Below are 8,215 nucleotides of genomic sequence, written 5' to 3'. Positions count from 1 at the left end.
GTGAAGCGCATACTGGGATAAGGGAAAATGTACCGAGGCTTGCCGAGGGCTTGCAGGAGATGAATGGGATTGGGTTTGGAATGGGTGTCGAGGTTGATTGAAAGTGGGTGATGAGACCCACTGTGATAGCCAAAAATGGTGTTTTGGGGGCGCAGATGGAGAACCATTTGTGGCCACCATAAACAGTTGATTTTTGAGTAACAAACCTGAGCTCCCAGGAGACTTTACATTGCTTAGCCCCCTGTTTTTTTTATAAAGCGTGACAAGTTTGGTGCATCCAGCAACATCTCAGATCCTGACACCGCCCAGGTGGGTCTGAACACTTTCTCCCCCCAAATACAGGCCGCGTTACCTGCTCTGTTGTCATGTCTGTGGGAGCAAGGGACAGTCCCCGCACAGCCATGCTGGTCTGGGGTGCCAGGCTAGACTAGATATATTGCGCCTGAGCCTCCGAGAGAGCTCAGTGCGAGCTCTCGGAACTTTGTGCTCACAAGAGGAGTACCTCTCTCTGATCCAGACTCCTTCCACAGTGCGTCTAGACCTACGACCCCCGCCTATAGCGTGCGTTAGTTAACACAGCCACTTCTGCATCTAGAGCACACATAGACCGACCCTCAAGCTCTCCTCGTCCAGGAAATCATTGTCCCCTACATTGGACACGGCTACATATGCTTCTCACTCTACAAATACTCTGAACACAGGAAGTGTGAGTCCGCATTGGCCTGCCTGGGGGCATCCACAGGGCCACAATCCCTCCAGCATCCCCCTACAATCAACCAGCCACTCTCATCTGCCCATTGCCCACAGACTGATGCCACCTACCGACCGGCTTGCTCGTAGCAGAGAAATCCCCCTATGGGTGCCAGAACTCCCCGAATCCATCCCTTGATGGAGGTAGTTCTTGCATCCAGAGCTTGCGTAACATTCCTAGCTGGAATCTTCCCATGGTAAAAAAGGGGGAAGCATCTTTCAGACAACGGGGAAGGCACCAGGAAGCTGCTGTGGGTGGAGGGGTCGATATGGGGACAGGGCAGGGGGGAAGCAGGGGACAAGTGACTTGTTTGCTCTAGGAAGGTCCTGGCTCGGCTCTGAAGCAGGTCCAAGGGCTGTCTCTGCTGCAGCCAGCTGAACCCCAGCGGGAGCCGGCCCGAGGCTTTGTGTCTCGGCAAGCGACGTCTCATAAAATTAAATGATGTGTGTGGTGGAGCTGGGTGGCTGTGGAGACTTGTAGATGCGTTTGCTGCTGACGTCTCCGCGGCTTCCTCACCAACGCCGCGGCGACAGGAATGACAGAGTCGCCATCTCTGCACTAGCCTCTACAGCTGTTGCCAGTTGGAGACCTAGGCCTGGATAGTGAGGAGGGAGTTTGCTCTCCACAGAGAGAGAGATTTCTCTGCCATTGCGTATTGCTCGCCCCAGGGAGGTCCGACATGGAGTCGCATCCCCCACATCGGAGGTGCTCCAAGACTACATGGCCAGGGACAATCACGCGTCTACAATTCTTCAATTGTCCACTCGTCTGGGTTGATTGGCATTAGCTGTGTAGCTATGTTTTATGTGGCTTACTTATCTCGATCTGAGTATAATCGACTTCTTTGCGCACGGATATCCTCTTTCCTCACCCTTCTAGCACAGCATTCTCTCACACTGATTCACTATGCCAGCCGTCATTCCCTTCCTGCCTATTTTTCGTCCAGCCTTCAACCACTAGCACCTCTGGTTTGAGGCACAGACTGAAATACGTCTGAGCGAGCAATGTTGGTCAGCAAGGCAGAACGTACGAAAGACAGGCCCGCTCCAGGAGAACCCCTTCTCATTTGTGGTTGCCTATTTCACCCACCCAGTGATGAAAGGGCACCTCTCACCAACACCAGCGATGGGGAGGGATGACGGCGCTATTATAGCACTAAGGTGCAGTCACCAGGGTAAGGGTTACACCGAGGAGCCACAATATGCAGACACATGTGAACACTGGTAGTGCGAATCAAGGTGCTCGCAAGTCCCGGGTGGAAGACGTCACCCACGTGGGAATATGGAGGAGAGGGATCTAGAGATCTTATTTTAGCTCGCCTGTGACGTACATAGTGTGGTCGAAGCACTGACAGGCACAATCTGTCGCGATCCTTTGAGAGATGCACAGTGGAGGGTGTGTGGTGAGGCCTCGCATACCATGGAGGTGTGTAGAGATGCGCGCGTGAGAAGGTGCGAGGCACAAGATGTGCTGTGCTGGGTTGGAGCCCCAGCTAGCTACCCGACATCTGTGGTGTGAGGTGGCTCCGATAGAGGTGCAAGATGCAGGGAGAGTGACAGCGTCTAGGTGTGTGCCAAATGGCTGAGACCGTTATGCGAGAGGTAGGCACAACATTACACTAAGGAACATGTGCCACTGCTATGGGTATAGCACTCCTAGTATACACACTCAAGAGCATTGATGGCGCTGCTGATGACACGCGAGCTGAGCACGCGTGAGTCGTGACGAGGATCTGACCCCCACCCTGGAGCACACTGTGCAGACACCTGTCAGATCAACCAGGGAGGACGCCTCCTGAAAGCACAAGAGTCATACTGAGAGCGAAGACCTCGCCACCTGTTTGTCGAGATAGTTATGGTTCAACTACCCACATCACCTAGCAGAGCCTCACTCCTGCGCCTATACATCGATGACTGAGACCTCTACAACATACACATCTTAAATCTCCATCCATATTTAGAGATTTCACTGCAGACAACATCAAAACTGACACAAGAGACTAACTCATAGCACACGAATTCTCAGACATCTAGCTATACCACCACAGAGCGCTCCTTATGATGGATCCTCCTGGCGATGAGGTGTTTTTGATACCCGCTCTCGAGTATTTCATCTCATCTAAGAAAAGACGTAAGTGCAACACAGACAAAATGAAACCTGACTCGGAGCAGTATCTCACTATGTCCAAAACAGCCGATATGTCCAAAAAAAGAAAAGTGAGTCTTTCTCAAACATACATTACTATGATTGATTAGTCGCACCACACAGTTAATGTAAGGATGTTTTAGAGATACTAGAGGGAGTACACAGAGTCCATAATAAATCATGCTTGTCCTGGCTTTCGGGGGGGGGGGCTCTGACTTGCTGTTTATTGAACGCTAAAAAAAGTCTTTGCAGGTTTCCTCCACAAACACAGTGCTTGTATCTTGTCTGTGAAATATAAAAGATAATGACTAAATGTTGAGTTCCAGTCCTCAGCAAAAAATAAAAAAATAAACAAAATCAATCAATCAACACATAATTGAAACCAAAATTAAACAACATAAAAAAAAAGCTTTCTATCACCTACTCATAATTTAAATTATAAATAGATTGAATGCAAATTTCTGATGGCACACACACACACACACACAAAATTAAAACAAACAAAAAAAACATCTAAAGTGCAAAACAGACCATGAGGAGAATCATGCAAAAGAGGTCTAGAGAAGGCTCCCTCCCCCCAACCCCCCAATCCCTGCCCCCATCCCCACCCCCACCCCTGGGAGAAATCCTGCTGCTGTTGAGCAGAAGTTTGGAAAAGTAAAAGCCTCAGAGAGTAAATCAAAGGTGAAAGAGTTGGGCTTGGTCTGGAGCCTCCCTCCCCATCCCCAAGGGATCTCTATAGCTGGACCTGGTCTGGAGCCTCCCTCCCCATCCCCATGGGATCTCTATAGCTGGACCTGGTCTGGAGCCTCCCTCCCCATCCCCAAGGGATCTCTATAGCTGGACTTGGTCTGGAGCCTCCCTCCCCATCCCCAAGGGATCTCTATAGCTGGACTTGGTCTGGAGCCTCCCTCCCCATCCCCAAGGGATCTCTATAGCTGGACTTGGTCTGGAGCCTCCCTCCCCATCCCCAGGGGATCTCTATAGCTGGACTTGGTCTGGAGCCTCCCTCCCCATCCCCAGGGGATCTCTATAGCTGGACTTGGTCTGGAGCCTCCCTCCCCATCCCCATGGGATCTCTATAGCTGGACCTGGTCTGGAGCCTCCCTCCCCATCCCCAAGGGATCTCTATAGCTGGACTTGGTCTGGAGCCTCCCTCCCCATCCCCATGGGATCTCTATAGCTGGACTTGGTCTGGAGCCTCCCTCCCCATCCCCAAGGGATCTCTATAGCTGGACTTGGTCTGGAGCCTCCCTCCCCATCCCCCAGGGGCTCTCTATAGCTGGACCTGGTCTGGAGCCTCCCTCCCCATCCCCAAGGGATCTCTATAGCTGGACTTGGTCTGGAGCCTCCCTCCCCATCCCCAAGGGATCTCTATAGCTGGACTTGGTCTGGAGCCTCCCTCCCCATCCCCCAGGGGCTCTCTATAGCTGGACTTGGTCTGGAGCCTCCCTCCCCATCCCCAAGGGATCTCTATAGCTGGACTTGGTCTGGAGCCTCCCTCCCCATCCCCAGGGGCTCTCTATAGCTGGACCTGGTCTGGAGCCTCCCTCCCCATCCCCAAGGGATCTCTATAGCTGGACTTGGTCTGGAGCCTCCCTCCCCATCCCCATGGGATCTCTATAGCTGGACTTGGTCTGGAGCCTCCCTCCCCATCCCCAAGGGATCTCTATAGCTGGACTTGGTCTGGAGCCTCCCTCCCCATCCCCAAGGGATCTCTATAGCTGGACCTGGTCTGGAGCCTCCCTCCCCATCCCCAAGGGATCTCTATAGCTGGACTTGGTCTGGAGCCTCCCTCCCCATCCCCAAGGGATCTCTATAGCTGGACTTGGTCTGGAGCCTCCCTCCCCATCCCCAAGGGATCTCTACAGCTGGACTTGGTCTGGAGCCTCCCTCCCCATCCCCCAGGGGCTCTCTATAGCTGGACCTGGTCTGGAGCCTCCCTCCCCATCCCCAAGGGATCTCTCTCACCTAATTCAAACCATCTCAAGCATCCTTCCCCATCAAGGAGAAGTGCCTCTCTCCCAGCCCTGTCTCCAGCCTCACTGCCCTGGGGGGCACCTTGCAGTGACCACCTTAGGCTGGATGGCAAAGCTGGGGAAGGTGAAGGCCAGGCCAGACCTTCTGAGGTGGTGGCCATGGGCTTGTGGCAACTGCAGCTCAGGAGGGGAACAAAAGGACATCACTAAAGCAGCTCAGAGATCTGGTGGTGTGGTCAAGGCTCTCCAAGCAGCAGTGCTGGGGAGGAGAGGCAGAGCTTTGCTTTGCAGGGTGGTGGTGATGTGACCCCAGAGCAAACCACATCAAGGGGGGAGAGGGGAAATTGTTTTCCCAGTCGTCTTCCCACCCATGGTAAGGGGACAAGAAGTTTCAATTCCTTGGGATGGGAAAAGGAAGCTATTTGTGAGCATGCACAAAGCTGGGAGGAGCAAAGCCTCCTCCCTGGCCCCAGATCTGCTCTAGAATCCTGCCTGGGATGAGGAATGGATGCACAAAATAAGAGGGAAGCCACTGGCCATGAGGAACATCTCCATGAAGGAACATCTCCATGAAGGAACACCTCAATGAAGAATATCTCCATGAAGGAATATCTCCATGAGGAATATCACCATGAAGGAACACCTCCATGAAGGAACATCTCCATGAAGGAACATCTCCATGAAGAATATCTCCATGAAGGAACAGCTCCATGAAGGAACATCTCCATGAAGAACACCTCCATGAAGGAATATCTCCATGAGGAATATCTCCATGAGGAACACCTCCATGAGGAACACCTCCATGAAGGAACACCTCCATGAAGGAACAGTTCCATGAAGAATACCTCCATGAGGAACATCTCATTGAGGAATATCTCCATGAAGGAACACCTCCATGAAGGAACACCTCCATGAGGAATATCTCCATGAAGAAACAACTCCATGAGGAATATCACCATGAAGAAACACCTCCTTGAGGAATATCTCCATGAGGAACATCTCCATGAGGAATATCTCCATGAAGAAACATCTCCATGAGGAATATCTCCATGAGGAATATCTCCATGAAGGAACATCACCATGAAGGAACATCACCATGAAGGAACATCTCCATGAGGAATTTCTCTATGGAGAATGGTAGCTGCTAGATGTGTCCTCAGTGACTACCTGCTGCAAGCCCATGGGGCACGAGGTAGCCAAACCAGGAGCTGCCTCCCATGGCCCAGGGCTGAGCTCCATGGCACCAGTGCAGCCAGCTGGGAGGTTGTTTGGACACTGCCTGGAGCCAGCTGAAGACCTTCCAGTGACAATCCCCCAAGAGCATCACACACAACCCCCAGCAGACAGCCCTGCTTGGCAACCCCCAGCTCCTAAGGCTGTGGGCTGGGGGCTGCCCACACAGACAGCTCTGGGATCAGTTCTTAGGCATCCATCAGACTTTTAGGGGCAGGATATCCAAAGGGCCTTTGGTTTGCTTTGGCTTTGGCTTTTTTTTCCCCTTTCCCACCTTGCAAACCTTCTCTGGGCCAAACTCTTCTACCTGGCTGCCTGAAGAAGGAGGCCAAATTGCACCTGGCTTGCCCTTGGAGGGCACAACTCAAGGGTGTTAGGCCAAACCAACCACGACCACCCTCTCACCATCATCAGCAAGGACTCTTTGCCTTCTTTTTTTCCCCCTTCCTTTTCCTTTCCTGCTGCTTACAGTTTCCTGACAGCGCTTTTGGGGCCACACTGAACGAAGACAGCAGAACTGCTGCTACTGCCTCTGGTCTGGATAGGTTAGCAGCAGGCTGGTGGGTAAAGGCTTTGTGGTTTGAAGGGAAGGGAAAAGGAGAGGGAGAGGAGAGGAAAAGGAAAGGAAAAGGAGAGGAAAAGGAAAGGAAAAGGAGAGGAAAAGGAAAGGAAAAGGAGAGGAGAGGAAAAGGAAAGGAAAAGGAGAGGAGAGGAAAAGGAAAGGAAAAGGAGAGGGAGAGGAGAGGAAAAGGAGAAGAGAGGAGAGGAGAGGAGAGGAGTAGGAGAGGTAAGGAGAGGTGAGGACGAGGAGAGGAGAGGAGAGGAGAGGAGAGGATAGGAGAGAGAGTATAGAGAGGTAGAGGTAGAGGAGAGGAGAGAGAGGAGAGAGAGTAGAGGTAAGGAGAGGTAGGAGAGGATGAGGGGAGGAGAGGACGGACGGGAGGTAGGAGTGCTGGGCGCGTAGAGTGAGCGGAGTACTGCTGTAGGCTAGGGAGAGGTCTCTCTTCTTCGTCTTCGTCTTTCGCTGCTCTTCTGCTTCTCTTCTCTGCTTTCTTCCTTCTCTTCTCTTCTCTTCCTCTCTTCTCCTTCCTCTTCTCGCTTCTCTTCCCTTCTCTTCTCTCCTCTTCTCCTTCTCTTCCCTTCTCCTTCTCTTCCTCCTTCCCTTCCCTTCCCTTCTCTTCCCTTCCCCTTCCTTCCCTTCCCTTCCTCTTCCCTTCCCCTTCCCTTCCCTTCCCTTCCCTTCCCCCTCCTCCCTTCCCTCCCTTCCCCTTCCCTTCCCTTCCCTCCCTCTCCCTTCCCTTCCCTTCCCCCTTCCCCTTCCCTTCCCTTCCCTCCCTCCCTCCCCTTCCCTCCCTTCCCTCCTCCCTTCCCTTCCCTCCTTCCCTTCCTCCCTCCTCCCTTCCTCCCTTCCCTTCCTCCCTTCCCTCCTCCTCCCTCCCCTCTCCCCTCCTCCCTCCCTCTCCCCCTCCCTCCCCTCCCCTCTCCCCTCCCCCCTCCCCTCTCCCCTCCCCTCCCCCTCCCCTCCCCCCTCCCCCTCCTCCCCCCTCCCCCCCCTCCCCTCCCCTCCCCTCCCTCCCCCCTCCCCTCCCCCCTCCCCTCCCCCCCCTCCCCTCCCCCCCCCTCCCCTCCCCTCCCCCCCTCCCTCCCCTCCCCTCCCCCCCCCTCCCCTCCCCCCTCCCCCTCCCCTCCCCCCCCCTCCCCCCCCCCCCTCCCCCCCCTCCCCCCTCCCCCCCCCCCCCCCCTCCCCCCTCCCCCCCCCCCCCCACCCCCGTCACACACCTCACACTCAATCATCAGCCCCGGCCCACTAAAACACTCACCCACCAAAATTTGCTCTCTGAGTAGCTGAGCCAGACTCAGCTCTAGCAGGGTGGATCTGGAGCATGGAGCTGGCTTCCTTCATCACTTTATTGTGTGCTGTGTGCAGCAGCATTTCCTTAGGGTCCCCTTCCCCCCTCCCCAGCTATTAGCTGTGGGACCTTCTGCTCCACTCCTGCACACTCCCAGAAGCTGCTGGAGAGGTTGGTGGAGGAAAGGCAGAGGTGAGAGGGTTAAAGTGCTCTGGAAGGCAGGCACACAGCTTTAGTGCTGCTGCTGAAGAGGACTG

Source organism: Indicator indicator, chromosome 38, assembly GCF_027791375.1.
Source record: "Indicator indicator isolate 239-I01 chromosome 38, UM_Iind_1.1, whole genome shotgun sequence".
Taxonomy (NCBI): domain Eukaryota; kingdom Metazoa; phylum Chordata; class Aves; order Piciformes; family Indicatoridae; genus Indicator; species Indicator indicator.
Note: the sequence above shows the minus strand (reverse complement) of the source record.